Source organism: Lepus europaeus, chromosome Y (assembly GCF_033115175.1).
Source record: "Lepus europaeus isolate LE1 chromosome Y, mLepTim1.pri, whole genome shotgun sequence".
In the NCBI taxonomy this organism is placed as follows: Eukaryota; Metazoa; Chordata; class Mammalia; order Lagomorpha; family Leporidae; genus Lepus; species Lepus europaeus.
Window position 1 is genome coordinate 27,637,675 of NC_084851.1, and position 18,730 is coordinate 27,656,404.

The 18,730-nt window shown below is 49.9% G+C and overlaps 1 pseudogene; it reads right to left on the minus strand.

Moving 5' to 3' along the window:
• LOC133754181 (DNA-directed DNA/RNA polymerase mu-like) overlaps positions 1–17,586 on the minus strand; it is a 76,484-nt pseudogene extending 58,898 nt beyond the window's left edge.
• Positions 17,587–18,730: the final 1,144 nt, after the last annotated feature.

Sequence of the window (18,730 nt, forward strand, 5' to 3'; positions counted from 1 at the left end):
GAGGACAGGGTAGGTTGGCCATGGTCAGAACCAGCTCCAGTGCTTAGGGCTGTGATTCAGGACAAGTGAGTAAACTCCTCAGGGACCCACGTAGCTGCAGGCTCGGCACCTGGTACCTGCTCGTGTTCCTCTCCCTGGGTGCCTTATCCCTTTTTCCAGTTCCCTGCTGGCCACAGCCCTGCTCCCTGCTCCTGCAGTGTGATGACTGGGGCTCTGGGCTCAGACTCAGTCCCAACCCCAGGGCCGTCACTGAGCTTGGTGGTCTCAGCCACATTATCAAAACCTACTTAGGTCAGACTGCAGTGAACTTGCTCCTGCACCAGCAGAAGAAAGAACCTGGGATCAGGCACTCCTGGACCATCAAAGACAGTCTTAGGGACACTGCCCAGGCTCAGGGGTGGTGGGAAGCCCAAGCCACAGTCCTAGGTGGGCTGGAATGAGGCTACAGTATTGAGTGGGAGCTGTGGCCCTCGGGTTGTTACTGCTGCTCCAGGCAGATGGCACTTACGGGGCCCTCTCCCAGGCACTCTGCCATGCTCAGCCAACCATGCACCTCTGCTCGCTTCTCTCAGCCACTTCCTTAGCCCCACACCCACCTAGAGCCCAGTGATACCTGGATACATTTCTTGCACTGAATTTTCCTGCAAACTCAGGCCCACACATCCAGGAGCCTCCTGGACACAGCCCCTGGCAACCCCACAGGTGACACACACGTGATGTGTTCAGCGCCAAAGCCGCCATTCCCTCTCCTCACCATCAGCCCTTTCTCCTGGGGCCGAGTGCAGGAAGGGAGCACCCTCCCCTAACAGGACCCAACTTCCAACCAGGCCATTGTTCTGCATTTGTTTTGTGTGGCCACACGGGCAGCGACGTGCACCTGCTTCCCAGACAACAGCAATGGCCCCTTCCTCATTACCTGGCCCCTCCACCGAAATCTTGCACTTCACTTCCACCAAAGGTGGTGTTTTCAGAACAGAGCGCCGCTTGCCATGAACCCAGATGTGCCCCTGAGAGATGGGGTCTCATTAGCCCCTTGGATGAGGTATGGTCTCAGGAGGAGATGGGTGCTCCACACTTGAGGCTGCATCACAAGACCCCTCATGAAGGAGTGGGCAGAGCTGAAAGCAGGCAGCAGTGTGGCAAGGCAGCACGGAGCACTTGGGAGCCAGTGGCAGCCCTGGCTCACAGGGTCAGCAGAGGGTGACCTCCTGTACCCAGAGACAGCAGACTGCTGTGGCCTAGGGAGTGGAGATTCAGGCACTGCTGGGTAATCAATACCCAACTCTCTGCCTTCACGTGCAGGTCTATGTCACCTCTCTCTAACCAGTAGCAGCAGAGGCACAGACACCAGCTGGTGCAGCCATCTGCACAGTCAGCTTCTCAGGACACAGAGCAGCAGGGGGAAGGGAATCCAGTGGACCTGAAGGTCTGTGGGAGATGCCCAGATACCACCACATCCCTGGCACCAGGGCCCAGACAGCCAGACACTGGAAAGAGAACAATGGATCCACGGCAGTTTCCCAATGATGTGCAGAGGATGGAGGCCAGATGCCTTGGCCTGGCATTGAAGATCCTCATGAACCTAACCCCACCCCTCTTCCACCTGCCCTTATTCAACTTGCTGTTAGGATAGTGCCACTTACTAAATGCAAGGCTCAGATGTCACCACCCCTGAGAAGCCTACCCTGGCTGCTGGCTGCCAGAGACCTAACCCACACCTTGCCTTTACTTGTTTGTTTTTAAAAACTGTATGTAGGTATATATGTGCATATTTGTAGGGCAGAGAAACAGAGACAGGCAGACCTAGCATCTCCTGCCTCCCTCCCTAGACGCTTGCAATAGCCAGGGATGAACCAGGCTGATGCCAAGAGCTGGGGACTAAGCCTGGGTCTCTCACATAGATGGCAGGGGCCCAGTGATTTGAGCCATCACCTACTGCCTACAGGGTACACAGTAGCAGAAAGCTGGGATCATAAGGGTAGTCAGGACTCGAGCGCAGACACTGGTATGGGATGTAGGTGTCCCCAGTGGCATCTTAACCGGCATGCTGGGCACCCAGCTCCTTGCCTTTATCATCCATGCACTGCTTCCCACGCAGCTCCCTTTATCTGCCTCACCCTCTGCACCTCCAAGAGCATCACCGCATTTCATCTCTACCCCCAGCATCTGGTACATGTGAGGCCCTCAGTAAGGCATCAGATAGCAAATTAACTTCAATAGAACCAACCCTGAGAAGGGAGCACTCCAGACACTTACACCAGAGGCAGTGATGGAGAAGGCTTCTTTACCTTCTGCATATTTTAAGAGATTTATTTATTTATTTTAAAGTCAGCATTACAAAGAGAGAGGGAGAAAGGGAGAGGGAGACGGAGGATGGGGAGAGAGAGAAATCCTATATCCACTGCTTCACTTTGCAAATGGTGTCAATGGCCAGGGTCTCCCATTATTGGTTCTGAGTCCTCGCCCAGAGGAGCTGAAATATTCCTGTCAAAGGGATAGCTGAGCTCGCACGACTCCTGCAGTGCTATCCACGACAACCAAGACAAGGTGCCTGGGGACTGCCGGATGGACAGAGAGGCCATGGGGTCCACTGCACAACAATCAATACTTCCTCTGCAGCCTCCATAGAGGAGGACACCCATCACTCACAGCCCACGTGCGAACCCAGACAGGCCAGCACCACATGCTCCTGGGGAGTCAGTGGGGCAACGGGGATCCAGGCCAGATGGGAGAGGGCATGGTGGCTCATGTGGATGGGAGATCTGAGGCAAAGCGGCGTGACTACGGTGCATGGTCTATGTCAAGGTCACTGACAACAGCAGATTTCAGATGTCTCACCACAAAAAATGACAGGAACCTGGGGTGATGGATGCAGTTTTTGGGAAAGTTTTTTTTTTTTTTAACTTATTTGAAAGGCAGAATGACAAAGAGAGAAAAACAGACACACACACACATACACACACACAGAGAGACCCTCCCTTCACTGGCTCACTCCTCCAATGGCTGCAACAGCCAGGGCTGGTCCAAGCCAAAGCCAGGAGCCTGGGATTCCATCCCGGTCTCTGTGTGGATGGCCAGATCCCATGTAGTTGGTCATCACCTGCTGCTTTCTCAGGAGCATTAGCAGGGAGCTTGATGGGAAGCAGTGCAACAGGGACTCAGACATGTGCTTGGGTTTAGGGTGCGGGCACCATAGGCAGCACCCAGCAACAGATGTCCATGTCAGTTTGACTTAATCACTCTACATGATAAACTTTGAAACATCACATCATGCTCCATGCCTGAATAATGTTATAATTTGTCAGTTAGAAATATCATTTAAAAAATACCACCCTACATCACCTGTCCATAAACAAAGAGGGAATATTTACTGCTTTGTATGTTGAGGCCAACAGAACTAAGAGACCGAAAACTAGCAAGCATATCATGAGCAAAGAACAAAAAGAACAAATTCTCAGCAGATTGTGCACAGTGGTATACACACATCACAGCTGAGCAGGGCTTCAATTTAAAAATGCAAAGCTCATTTAATGTCCAAATGTCAGTGAACATGTTTCACCTTCTGAACAGCAAAAATCATGTCTCAATGGCATTTCTGAAAAGCTGTTAATAGGCCAGCGCCATGGCTTAACAGGCTAATCCTCCACCTTGCAGCACTGGCCTACTGGGTTCTAGTCCTGGTTGGGGCGCCAGATTCTATCCCGGTTGCCCCTCTTCCAGGCCAGCTCTCTGCTATGGCCTGGGAAGGCAGTGGAGGATGGCCCAAGTCCTTGGGCCCTGCACCCGCATGGGAGACCAGGAGAAGCACCTGGCTCCTGGCTTCAGATCAGTACGATGTGCTGGCTGCAGCAGCCATTGATGGGTGAACCAACGGCAAAAGGAAGACCTTTCTCTCTGTCTCTCTCTCTCTCTCACTATCCACTCTGCCTATCAAAAAAAAAGAAAGAAAGAAAGAAAAGCTGTTAATAAAATCAACCCTTACACATAACAAAGATCTCTCAGCACTAGGGACAGAAGAGAACTTCTTCAAGGAGATAGTATGAGCGTGCCAGACAGTATGGCTGATGTCAGCAATGAAGCCCTCCCTCTGCCCGTGATTAACCCATGGGCCCAGGTTGAGCTGACTGGGAGATTGGAAAACAGTCTGTACAGGATGCTCTTAGCACACAGCACAGAAGACTCCATGCAGTGCAGCTAAGAAGTCCTTAAGGGGAACTCAGTGCCAACAGGAACCTGGCCTTCAAACAGAAGAAAGGTTCCACAAACTAGAGCTCCACCTTAAGAACCAAGGCAACAGAAACAGAAAAAAAAAAAAAACAGGTAAAATTTTCTGAAAAAATAAGTCAATGAAATAGAAAACAGAAAAAGATTTCAAAAAACCAAAACTAGTTCTTTAAGAACATCAGTACAATGGGTAAATCTAAAGTCAGATAAATAAATTACAGTGCAGGAATGAGAGTGGGGCATTGCCATAGATGACATGGACAGAAGGGTTTAATAAGGGATTCACACACACAGCTTTCCACCAACAGATTCAGCAATTTAGACTGAAATAGATTACTTACCATACACAAACAACCAAGGCTTACCCTGGAATAAACAGCCCACATAGCCACGTGTCAAGCACTCACTAGCATTCATGGTTAAAATTCTCCCTGCAAGGAAGACCTCAGCCCTAGAGGGCTTTGCTGGTCACTTCTGTGAAACATTTAAGAAAGGTGATTCCAATTCTGCACCGATTCCTAGGAGGAATCACTTCCCAATCACTGCTGAAACATCAGCATTGACCTAACAGGCAATTACAAGGAAACAAAACCCACAGGCTAATGTCTTTCATGAACACAGATGAGAAAATGTAATATTTTAATAATGATTTCAATATATAAAAATATCACACCAAGTGGAATTTTCCCCAGGAATATAAAGATGATTTTACATTTGAAAAATCAATTAGTATACTAAATTTATGGACTAAAAAAAAAGTGAAAACACAGAACCATCTAACAGATGCAAAACATTAAAAAAAAAAACCTGAAGAAGCACTCAATAGAATCCAATGACCATTTATGATAGAAACTTTGCAAACTAGGAATAGAAGGGAATTTTCTCAACTTAATGAAGATGCTCTACAGAAACCCACAGCTAATTTCATCATAATCAGTGGAGAAAGGCTCTATACTTTCTCCCTGAGAGCAGAGAAAGGCAAGCTGTCCTCCCTCCCCATCTCCATCCACATCATTAAACTGAAGAATCCATCACAGTGAGCAGAGAAACATAAAGAAGTAGACAGTGTGGCAACAAAGCACACAGTCTGGACACAACTGTATTTACTTAGAGGTAACATTGATGTCTTTGTAGAAAATCCTTGGGCACTGACAAAAGAAAAATACTGGAATTAATAAGTGAGTTTAGAAAGGTTATAGGATATGATTAGCATATTATAATTACTTATATTTTTATATTCCAGTAAGAAACAATCAGATATTGTAATTTTAAGATACCTGTGATAGCATAAAAATTAAAAAAAATCCTTAGTGATAGATATTTTTAAAATTTATTTATTTATTTGAAAGGCAGAGGCAGAGAGAGAGAGAGAGAGAGAGAGGTCTTCCATCTGCTGGTTCACTCCCCATATGGCCACATGGCCAGAGCTATGCTGATCTGAAGCCAGGAGCCAGGAGCTTCCTCTGCTTCAAGCATTTGAGCTGTCTTCTACTGCTTTCCCAGGCCATAGCAGAGAGCTGGGTGTGAAGTGGAGCAGCTGGGACTCGAACCAGTGCCCATATGGGATGCTGGCACTGCAGGCAGCAGCTTTACCTGCTAAGCTACAGTGCTGGCCCCTTTAGTGATAGATTTTTTTAAAAAGATTTATTTATCTATTTGAAAGTCATAGTTACACACACACACACATACAGAGAGAGAGAGAGGTCTTACATCTGCTCATTCACTCCCCAGATGACCACAACATCTGGAGCTGAGTCAATCTGAAGCCAGGAGCCAGGGACTTCTTCCAGGTCTCCCACATGGGTGCAGGGGCCCAAGGACTTGGGCCATCTTCTACTGCTTTCCTACGCCACAGCAGAGAGCTGGATTGGAAGTGCAGCAGCTGGAACTCAAATTGGTGCCCATAGGGGAAGCTAGCACTGCAGGTGGTGGTTTTACCTGTTACGCCACAGAGCTGGTCCCAGTGATAGATTTTTAAAAAGAGGTAGCCAAGATTCATACATCATAACTTCAAAAACACCACCTACAGAAACAGAAGAAACCCTAAACGTATGAAGAAACACACTATGTCCATAAATCAGCAAGCTGAGTATTAAGATGCCAATTCTCCCCGAACCATACTGCCCATCAATCCCAATCAAAATCCCCAGAAGAGCTTTTCAGCAGATACTGACAAAATGATTCTAGAATGCATATAGAATGCAAAAGGCGTAGAAAACTAGAAAGTTGTGAAAAAGGACAGAGTTGGAGGACTGAGGCAACCTGGTTTCAAGACTTCTTAGAGACCAACTGTGGTATCAGCAAAACAATGCAGCAAAGTCTAGAAATAGACCAGCAGAGACACAGGCTCAGCTGGCTTCCAGGGAAGGCATCAAGGGATTTCAGCGGGGGAAAGATGTCTTTCCGACAGATGTTCCTGCAGGAAATGAATGTTCAAAAGCAAAAATGAACCCAGCATCTTACCAATCACTCTGTGTAAAGACACACACCCAGAGGTAAAAGTGGAACTATGAAACCACAATAAGCATGAGAGGAATGCTTCTGGACCATAAGCTTGGCCAACGTTTCTTTAAAAAGGACACATAAGTTCCAAACTGCAAAGGAAAGCAACAGATGACCTGGACTCCACTGAAGCTGAACCTGTTGCTCTCCAATACCTGATATCAGAAGAAAAAGGCAGGGTGCCTGGCCAGGGGGAAACATGTGGAACACCGACATGCAACCAGGGACCTGTGACTGCAGCTGAATGGGGAAAACAGGGGAAAGATGCTAATGAAACACTCATGGCAAACAGGTGCACAAAAAGACACTCGATGCCATCAGTCATGGGAAACACAGTAAATCAGAGATACCTACTGACTGCCAGGATGTCTAAAATTAAGTCAGATCATGCCAAGCATTAATGAGAATATGAAGCACCCAGAAATTTCATTCTCTGCTGCTAGGATCTACAACACTTTGGAAAACATACTGCAGCTTCTTAAAGCGTTAGCCCACCCCCAGCCTGGGAACCAGTCCTCTCACTTCTGGTCACTTACCCAAGCAAGAAACTGAGAGCCCAGACAAGCCTGTGCATACATGTTCACAGTTGTTTGATTTGTAACAGCCTGTAACTGGAGGTTGGTCACCTACCCAGCAGCAGATGAATGGGTGAGGGAGCTGCTGCCTCTGTGCCATGGATACTCAGCAACAGAAAAGGAACACTTTGGAAATCTGGGGCAACCCATGGGGTAGGTAGGCAGGGGTTGTGCACAGCAAGTGGTAATGCCTGGGGTTGGCAGCTTCTTCCTTGCCTTCACTGCAGAGACAGGTCCATGCAACCACTTATATTCAACAGCACCATTACATGCTAAGCCACAAGCAATGGAAAATAATGATTTTCAACTATCGTGATGAAAGCATGAAAAGATTTCACAAACTGAGAATAAACCTAACAAAAGATAGGCAATCTCCCTACATTGAAAATTATGACACATGATTGAGTGAAATCAAAGAAGACCTACATACACGGAGGAAAGTTCCACATGACAGGAAGACACAATATTGTCAAACTGTCGCTTCTGCAAGTGATTCGCAATCACATCCCCAAGGCGGCAGCGTATGTTCAGCTGTGAAGATGCCAGTTGGGAAGCCAGCATCCCACAGCAGAGTGCCTGGGCTGGAGCACCAGCCTTACCCCACTTAAGTTTCCTGAAGATGTGCACCACAGGGGGCAATGGTGATGGCTCAGGTTCAAGTACTTGGGTCCCTGACACCATGTGGGACACTGGGGTGGAGCTCCTGACTCCTGACTTTGACCTAGCCCAGTTTTAACCCTTGTGGGCTTTGGGGGAGGGAACCACTGGATCTCTCTTTCTCTCTCTGTCTCTCAAATAAATGAAATAAATAAATGATTTTTTTTTCAAAGACACAAACAAAACCCCAATGGCTTTTTGATGGGAATTGAGAAAGAACTGTTAACATTTATATGGAAATGCAAAAGATGTAGTGTAGCCAGAACAATCTTAAAGATTAAGACAAACTTGGTGGAATGATGTCACCAGGCTTCAAGACTTAGTAAAAAGAAAATACAGTGGGCAAGATGGTGTGGAACTGGTACCGGGATAAACAAAGACACCCACAGAGCAAAGCAGAGGAGCCAGAGGAAGAATACGCACATGTGTCTGAACAGCAGTGTCACAGCAGTGCAACTGAGAAAGGGTGCTTTGCTCCAGAAAGTGCTAACACAGCAACCACACGTTCACATTTTGAAAAGGAGGAAGGTGATAACCCTCTGGCCCACAGTGTATGCGAGAGTAAATTCTAGATGGCTAGCAAAACTAAACGTAAAAGGGAAAATGGTGTAACTTTTATAAGAAGACAAAGGAGAAACTGTGTCTGCCTTTGAATAAGTAAATATTTCTTATTCATTTATGTACTTATTTGAAAGGTAGAGTTACAGAGAAACGGAAAGAGAGAGAGAGAGAGAGAGAGAGAGAGAGAGAGAGAGAGAGAGAGAGAGAGAGAGAAAGAGAGAAAGAGAGAAAGAGAGGAGAGGTCTTCCATCTGCTGGTTCACTCCCCAAATGGTCACAATGACCAGGGCTGGGCCAAGCTAAAGGCAGGAGCCAGGAGCTTCTTCCAGATCTCCTATGTGGGTACAGGGGCCCAAGCACTTGGGCCATCTTTTGCTGCTTTTCCAGATACATTAGCAGGAAGCTAGATTGAAAATGAAGCAGCCAGGACTCCAGCAGGCACTGATATGAGATTCTGGGGTTGCAGGAAGCAGCTTAATCTGCTGTGCCACAACACCAGCCCCACAAGGTTTCTTTAACTGAAAACAAAGACACAAAACTTAAAGGAAAAAAATTAACAAAGTCTATTGCATTAAATTAATTAAAACACTGAAAAAGAAAGCCATATAGCAGGAAAAGATATTTACACCTCTTTTATCTTACAAGAGTCACATCCAGAATTCAGTAAGCATTCCTACAGTAACTAGATTGAAAAACAAACCATGTGATGAGGAAATGGGGCAAAAACCTGACACAGCAGTTCACAAAGCAGGACCTCTGACTGTCAGAAGACACACGGAATGAGCTGGAAATCACTGCTTGTGGAGAAACACAAAATGCACACAAAAAACCAACATAATTCTAAGACAGAGCCTGCAGAAGGACTGAAGGCACACAACACCAAGAACAACACCTGGCGAGGATAAGGGGCAAAGGGAACTCCAATGCCCAGTGGGCAGAGATGCGGGGTGCAGAGCCACTGGGAAGCTCTAGTAGGATCCATGGCACAAGTAGACCCATGCTGCAGGATCTGGCACAGCTGTGTCTCAGCTTGTCCAATGGGACTGCGTGCACAAATGCAGAATGGCCATTGCAGCACCATTCCTGAGGGCTGCAGCGAGTCATCCGCCTGCCAGCTGCAGCATCTTCACACTGCATGCATGACACTCCACCCGGACAACGCGGAGTCAGAGTGCTGGATGCATTCCTAGCCTAGGACCCTGACCACACAAACCTCACACACAGGGAAGAGTGAGGCGCAGCCTCGGGATTCAAAGTAGCAGCTATAGATGGGTAAGGAAGCGGCTGCCAAGAGCTATTCCTGCTCCATTCCAGGGTCTGGGTGCTGGTGATGGCAGATCATTCACCCCCTGAAAATTTGCTCATGATGGAGGTCCTACATCCAAAGCCAAGGTCGACTTATGGCAGAAGGTGCTGTGATAAAAACTGTCAAGGTGCTGGAGAGATAATTTGGTTAGGGTGGTCGGTCAGGGAGGCCTCCTTAGAGGAAGTGCTCTGCAGCTGAGAGCTGGAGGGAGAAGAGCTTCCCAGGCAGAAGGAACAGCACAGACAATGCTGTGGGCCTGGACGTGCCTGGAACAGTGATGTGAGAGGAGTTGATGCCGAGTATCCTGCTCCTGTGTCCAGTGAGTTGGAATGTGCAATTGATATGGAAAATTGGCAAATAATCTAAAACCAGAAGCCCCAACTCCCCAGAAATAATACCACTGGCTGGCGGGCAGTGGTTGTGTCCAGCAAAACTGTCTTGCTTGGTCTTTAGCCATCTTCAGGATTCGCCCCTACACTCCATGGGCTCTGGCTCTCAGCCTCCTCCCCTCTCCCTCTAGAAAGCTGAGAGCTGCACCTGCTGCTTTTCAGCACCAATTATTTCAGTACAGAGCAGGGGCTGGCACACTGGGGCCCACAGGCTATTTGGCCTGTTTCTATCCACAAAGTTTTATTTGTTTACAGATCACTCCTTGTGATTCTGCTACAAAGATGGGAGTTGAGTTGTTGCCAAGGAAACCATTAGGGCTGCAGCACCTAAAATCCAGGGATCTGGCCCTTTCAGGAAAAGGTTTGCAGACTGGGTCACCCCAACGCCCTTTACCTCTGTGGCCACTGTTTTCTGTATCCACATCAAAGCCTGATACACCACACCTGTGATGCCTTCCCTCCCACACGCACACAAAACAAAAGGTCTAGAGAAGACCCACACACGCACAGCTACATAAAGCTGTCACTCAGCTGAGCAAATCCTGCACTGCAGAACACTGTACACCGGGGCTGTCTCGTCCAATCAGCTACCAGGGACGGGGACCTTACTTCCAGCCAAGTAGTGTGTGACCAGCTGCAAGCCCCATCTTATCACTCAGGAGGCTGAGTCCCCCAGTGGTAGACACTGACGTGGACTTGGGCCACCTTCCACTGCTTTCCCAGGACACAGCAGAGAGCTGGATCCTAAGAGGAGCAGCCGGGACTAGAACTGGTGCCCACATGGGATGCTGGTTCCTCAGGTGGAGGATTAACCTACTGCACCACAGGGCTGACCACCAAGACTTATTTATCGTATACAAAAGGCAGACTTACAGAAAAGGGAGAGGGGAGAGAGGGAGAGGGAGAAAGAGAGAGAGAGAGAGAGAGAGAGAGAGAGAGAGAGAGAGAGAGAGAGAATCTTCCATCCCCTAGTTCACTCCACAAAGGGTGGCAACAGCTGGGGCTAGGGCAGGCAAAAGCCAGGAGCATCTTCTGAGTCTCCTGCCAGAAGGGTACTCAAGGTCTTGGGCCATCATCTGCTGCCTCCAAGGTGTGTTAGGAGGGACCTGGGTCAGAAGTGGGCATCCAGGACTTGAACCAGTGCTCATATGGGATGCCAGCCACTGGCTTTCAATTCTGTGTTCTTCCCACTACGTCTTATGAAGCTATTAGTGTGTGTTATGACACTGTGTCAAAGGCAAACCACGGGCCATCAGCTTTGCTGACCTGTGTGAGTGGGCCAGGGTCACCCTCACAGACAAGGGGACACACACTGCTGGGTGCTCACTGGGTTTCAGATGCTGTCCCAAGCATCCAGCATGGATAATATGCAAGGCACTCTGAAGAAGGTGCTACTACCATCCCTATTTCAGAGGTTTGAAGGCAGACTCCCACACGGATCTGTGTGACCACTGCACACGACTTGCTCCCACCCCAGGGAGGAGAGAGTTGGACTCCAAGCAAGCAATTACTGTGTCTGTCTGTCTGTCTTCCTGGCAGCAGTGACCTGCATAGTGCAGTCCAAGGAGTCCTGTCACTGCCTCCCCAGGCCCATATGGATTAGGGCACACAGATGTCTTTAGCCAAGGCAGGAACAGGCCTGGCAAGCAGGCTCTGCAACAGGGTCCCAGTGTGAGGAGGGGTGAGGGGACCATCACTAACCAACTGTGGGACCCTTTTGTCTGCCCACTGGCTCTGTCTGTGGATTCCTTCCATGGTGCCAGAGGGCTCAGCGGCCTGAAGAAGTCAGCCCCCCAACACTGCAAGAGTAGATTCCCCAACTCCTCTGCTGGCCTGTTTCCTGCCCTCTGTGGAACTCACTACTCAGCTAAAAAGACCCCGTGGGGGAGGGACAACCTCTTCAAGCCGAGGTCTCGGACAAACAGAACACCCATGGGCAAAAGGTGAAGCCGGGACCTCATCAGATGCCATCCACAAAAACTAACTCAAAGTGCATCGCAGACCAAACCCAATAGCAGGTACAGAAAGGTCTTTGGGTAGAAAACATGACAGAAGATTCCAGTCGGCCGGCGCCGTGGCTCAACAGGCTAATCCTCCACCTTGCGGCGCCGGCACACCGGGTTCTAGTCCCGGTCGGGGCACTGATCCTGTCCCGGTTGCCCCTCTTCCAGGCCAGCTCTCTGCTGTGGCCAGGAGTGCAGTGGAGGATGGCCCAAGTGCTTGGGCCCTGCACCCCATGGGAGACCAGGAGAAGCACCTGGCTCCTGCCATTGGAACAGTGCGGTGCGCCGGCCGCAGCGCGCTACCACGGCGGCCATTAGAGGGTGAACCAACGGCAAAGGAAGACCTTTCTCTCTGTCTCTCTCTCTCTCTCACTGTCCACTCTGCCTGTCAAAAAAAAAAAAAAGAAGATTCCAGTCCTTCTAATAGTTCCCCAGATCCGACACCCAAAGCACCGGCAGCCAAGCAAAAGCAGAGTGAGACCACGTCAAATACCAGAATTCCTGCACTGCAAAGCAACAGTCAACAAAATGAAAAGGCAATCTGTGGAGTGGGCAGGCCCATTTGCAAACTCTCTGCTGAGGGGTTGCTGCCCAATAAATACAGGAAACCCCTACAGCAGAATAGCAAACAAATGCACCCCATCCTAGGACGAGCAAAGGAGCTGAATGGGCAGCTCTCCAGAGGAGACCAATGAACAGCCAACAGGTGCAGGTAGATGTGCACAGCATCACCAACCCTCAGGTAGAAGCCCACCAGAACCACACAGAGACTTCGCCTCACACCAGTTAAGACAGCTGTCATCACAAGATGCATAAAACACACATGTGGTGCATGGCCATCATAGAAGCCAGCAGGGAAGTCCCTCCAAAAATTAAACCTAGAACCACCATATGATCCAGCAACCCCACTCTGGGGTATATTCTGCAAAGGAATTGAAACTGGGATCTCAAAAAAGATATTGCACTCCCGTGTTTGTAGCAGCATTGCCCAAATGTCCCCCGACCTCAGCTGCCTGCATAGTGGAGTACTACGCAGTCTGAAAAAGGAAGGGAACCCTGGCATTGGTGACTACATGGACAGCTCCCGGGGATGCTGTGCTAATGGGAACAGCCAGGTGCACCTGCTGCATGAAGAGACTGCACAGATGAGGACTCTAACCACATCAGGGAAGCAGACAGGAAGAGCAGTGCTAGGGCAAGCAGGGGTGGCCCACAGGCATGTTTCAGTCATGCAAAGTGCCTAAGTCCTGGAGCTCCATGCCTGTGGTTACAACCCGGGTTGTATGCTGGGAATTCACTAGGAGGGGAGAGCTCTGATTAGGTTTTCATGTTGACAATAAAGAAGGTGGGAGGAAACTAGCAGACCATGGCAGCTATAGGCTCAGACTTTGCAGCTGATGCTCCTGGGGACTTGTAACTTGGGATTAGGGCAGTCTAAAGCCCTCATCCACAGCGCTGGCCTGGGCATAGGCATCATTAGGATTTAGCCAGGGTCGGATTTCACCAGCCTTGCCCTGAGTTCCAAGACCCAGTCCAGAGCCCACATCCCTGCCCAATTCCCAGTGGCTGCACTCTTCCTCCTGCTGTCAGTTCACGAGTGGGGAAGGGCTGGTGAAGGCAGACCCTCATGCCCTAGGCTGACACTACAGCAAGTGGCACCTGGGTGTCACAGTCACCAGCCCTGAGGGTATGGGGGTGCACACCAGGTGCACAGGAGGCCAGCGCACCACGGGGCAGAGCTCTACTGGACACTGGGCTACATCTAGAAGCTGTATCTATGAGCACGGCCCGGGGGTGGCACCTCAGGGCCTTACCTGGAGCTGGATCTCACCTGAGCTTCACCAAGGCAGGGTTCTGTGCAGTCGGCCTGAGTGCCTGGAGGGGGGTGGAGTGTCCTGGGAGCCAGCAGCAGGGACCCGTGTGGCACCAGCTTTGACTATGGTGGGTCCAGTCATGGGTTTAAGTCCAGGGTCATGGCTTCATGCCTGGGGTCTCTTGCAGGCCAGAGGCACCTCAGCACTGGAAGCTGGGTGGGGAGCAGACAGGTTGGGGACCCATCCCTTCTGGCCTTCTTTCTACACAAACACCTGGCGCTGAGGCCTGTCAGCTGGCTCCCTGGGATCTCTGCCGAGGCCTGTCTGCTCCTGGGCTCTCGGGAAGCTGGCCTGGCGTGTGCACAGCTGTGCAGACCACAGCCTGTGAGGTGAGCCCCTCAGTGCATGCATGCCACAGCCTCTTCCCCCAATGCCATCTTTCTTCAGTGTCTGTGTCGTGCACCTGAAGCAGCTGGATGTATGATAATTCCATATAACCTAAAACATATAAAGGACATATTAGGAAATACTCCAGAGGTGTAAGGGTATGGTAAAGAAACAATCAAACAATCAAACAAAAACCCTAAGTGATACATTTGGCAATGTTTGGGAAATGCTTGTTTAGATCTGCAGTTCTCAGAATCCTGGGAAGTGAAGGCTGTTTTCCCCCCTCTTACACAGGATACTGCCTGCAAGAGGTAGACGATCCATCCGAGAGCAAAGTCTGCTTTCAATGTATTTTTACTTTCAACTGACACACGACAGCTATGCGACCCTTCAACACCTGCACACAGGTGTCATGATTACGGTAACTGGCATATTTGTCCCCTGAGATCTTGGCATATTTGTCCCCTGGGACCCTGGTCAGGTCTCCATGTCGGAAACATTCAAAATCCTCTCCATCAGCTCTTCTGCAAAACCCAATCACTGCCAACACAGCTGAGTGCTGTGAAAACATCAGAGGCCATTCCACCTGCCCAAACCACCCTCTCTGCATCAGCCCACACTCAGGCCCCACCCAGAGCCTGTCCAGGGTCTGCCCACACCCTACCCAGGCTCTGCCAAGGCTCTGCCCAGGCCCTGCCCAGGCTCTTAACAACTGCTTCTTTTGAGGCCATCTTTTCAGCTTTCCCAGGTAAGTTAGGACGTGTGGTATTTGTCTTCCTATGCCAGAGAAGTAGGTCTTAAGAATGAGTCAAATTCTCTTTTTTAATTAAAAAAATTTTGAAAAGCAGAGCCAGAGAGAGAGAAACAGAGAGAAAGATCTTCCACCTACAGGGTCACTCCTCAAATGCCCACAACAGCCAGGACTGAAACCAGTAGCTGGGAACTCCATCCAGGACTCCCATGGGAGCAGCACCCAAGTGCTTGAGCCATAACCTGCTGTCTTCCAAGGTGTGCATGTGCAGGAAGCTGGAAACAGAAGTGGGGTCAGGACCTGAGCCCAGATATTTCAACAGGGGATGTGGGAGCCCTCATGGCATCTTAACCACTGCCTCACTGTCCCCTCTGTGCCAGCCGAGCTCTGAGCCAGAACTCAGCTAAGCTGCTCCTTCACCCCTGACCCACAGACACCAGAAGCTAATGCACATTTGTTGGTTTAGCTATTAAGTTTTGGGGTGATTTGGCACACAGCAGGCTAGTTCCTGCCAATGCAGTGTGACTGGAGTCTGAACCACTTCCAGGGCCCAGAGGCTAAGCTCCAGTCTCTCCCCCTTTCCAGGGTATGGAAGAGGTACTTGCACACTCATGGTCACAGCAGCACTATTTACAGGAGCAGGAAGATGGGTGCCACACAAGAGTGCATCGATGGACAAATGGAGAAACACAGCGTGGTCCATCCACACAAGGGATGGAGCTTACAGAGGGCAGAGATGCTGACAGCCTAGGGGACCTGGAGAAAGAACACTGTGCAGGGGAGGCAAGATGGTCACAGAGCAACCAATGCCAGATGGCTCCACTTGTATGAGATGCAAAGAGCAGACAGATGTGTGGACAGCCAAGAGAACTGTGGCTGCCAGGGCCCACAGGGGCAGGGAGGACAGAGGGTTGGTGTTTCACTGGAGTGCAGCTTCTACTCAGGAGGACAGGTAAGTGCTGGAGGAGGATGGCGGTGCTGGGTTCACAACCATGTGAACTTAATGCCTCCAAATCGTATACCTGGGTGAGGTTAAAGCTATGTTGTGTGTATTTTAGCACACACAAATACACACACACAAAGCTCACTCCTCTCCACCCAGCCAAGCTGCCGCTGAGAGCTGAGTCAAATCAGTTGCCTCCTTGTGGGTGACCAAAGGAGCAAAATACCTGTTTGGCATTGAGGCCCAGCAGTAAGGAACCAGTGCCCAAAGAAATGGGTAGTGCAGTTTGTTTCTCTTGCACGCCGTCTGCTGTCCCAGTGACTCTGGTCTGCACAGTCATCCAGGCAGCCAGGCTCCTCTCTCACACTCTGCCATCCTTGGGGTGATTCCCTCATCCTTGTGCCCCAAGATGCCTTGGAACCACATTCAGGCTAAGCAGCAGAGCAGAGAGATGAGGGAAGAAGAGGGAAGCAGAAGCACCCTTTCTCCCTCTAGGACTTCATGTTGGGTCTCTGTCCTGGAAGTGCCTAGTGGGCATATCATCAGTCCCCTGCAACCTCAGCAGGACACCAGCTGTCTTCTGTCATTCCAAGCAACCCCAGGGATTCCCAACTGAGCTCTTGGCAGCCCCACATGTGACAGACCACAGCACGGGGAGCCCCTAGGTTCCTTCCCTTCAAGAAAGTCCATCTGTCAAACATATGCACAAAGTTTGACACAGATGAGAATAAGCCTCAGCTGTGTTAAGGCATTGAGCCTGCAGGTACTGTCTGTTACAGCTGCCAGCAGTGCCTTAACACAGTCTTATACCTGGAACTTGGGAAGCCAGATGACACAAGAAGGGTGAGTGACCGGGCATGGGAAAGATGGCTTTGGTGCCAACAGACTCCAGTTCAAAGTCTCTAAACCCATCCACAACCACGTGGATTCTTCCAATTCTTGCAGGCTTGGTTTCTTTAAATATAAACTGGAGATCACGGGATTACAAGGCACTCTGTTTGCAGGGTGGACTCAGCAAGGGAGTCCACAAGAGAAAGATCTGCTTGGGACAGTGACAGACCTGTACATTTGCCGTTCTCCAAGGAGGAGAACAGATGGGCAGTTAGAAGTGGGCACAGCATATCAGAACATACAGCTTGAGAGGAAGCAAATGGCCCACACCAGAGGTGTCCAGTCTCTGAGTCATGGCTAAATGTCAAGTCCATCAGATCTGGACTTGGCGCTGTCACAGATGAATGCCCAGTTGTCATCAGAGTTTGACTTGGTGCTGCCACGGATGAATGCCCAGTGGCCATGAGACCTGGATTCTGCAGTGGCATGGCTGAATGCCCAGAATCCATCAGACCTGGACTTGGCACTGTCTTCCATCTCACACCTGATCCAGCCAGAGCCTTAGTTGATTGGCATCTGGGTTCTCAAGTGGTGTTTGCAGCATGAACTCACCTTGCTTCCAATTCAGCTGTCCACTGACGCATCCGGGAGGGTAGTAGATAATGGTCTGAGTGTTTGGGCCCTGCCACCAATGTGGGAGACCTAGATGGAGTTCTGGGCTCCTAGCTTGGCCTGGCCCAGACTTGGCTTCTGCAGTCATTTGGGGAGTGAACCAGCAGATGGAAGCCCTCTCTCTGTGCCTCTCCCTCTCTCACTCTGCTTTTCAAATAAATAAATAAATCTTAAAAAAGAAATAAAGAGAAAGAAGAAGAGACCAGCATGCATAAGAAAAGACCAAGACACAGCAAGAAGATGGCCTTTTGGAAAGCAAGGAGAGGCCTCGGTAGAAACCAGCCCTGCCAGTGCTCTGATCCTGGACCTGCAGTCTCCGGAAATGTGAGAAAATAAATCTGCAGCTTGAGGTCATCCGTGGCAGGCTCAGTGCATCCTCCTGTGACTCAGGTGACATTTTCCATCAGTGGACACAGACCTGGCACCACTGCAGGACAGGGCAGTGCATTGAGATCTGAGCCGGTCACTCAGGAGTGAGGTGACACACACACGCCTGCCATTTGCTGCACAACTCACAGAAGTGCTGCTGCTGCTCCACATGCTGTCCTCTTCTCTGCCTGGCCTCTTGGGCACGAGCACCTTTGACCCTACTGTGGGCACCAATGTCATCACCAGACCCTCCTGCATGGCTGTCCCCACACTTCTCTATACCTACACTGGCAGTCAGGATTCAATGAGGGGGCTGGTGCTGTGGTGCAGGCAATTAAAGCCCCAGCATCCCATATGGGCACCAGTTTGAGTCCCGGCTGCTCCTCTTCTGATCCAGCTCTCTGCTATGGCCTGAGAAAGCAGAAGATGGCCCATGTCCTTGGGCCCCTTCTCCCACATGGAAGAATCAGAAGAAGCTTCTGGCTCCTGGCTTCGGATTGGCATAGATCTGGCAGTAGCAGTCATTTGGGGAGTGAGTCAGCAGATGGAAGACCTCTCTTTCTCTGGCTCTACCTCACTCTGTAACTCTGTCTTTCAAATAAATAAAATACATCTTTTTTTAAAAAAGATAAAATGAGAGGAGGCCAGTGTTGTGGTGCAGCTGGTAAAGCCACCGCCTGTGATGCCAGCATCCCATATGAGCATCATCAAGTCTTTGCTGCTCCACTTCCTATCCAGCTCCCTGCT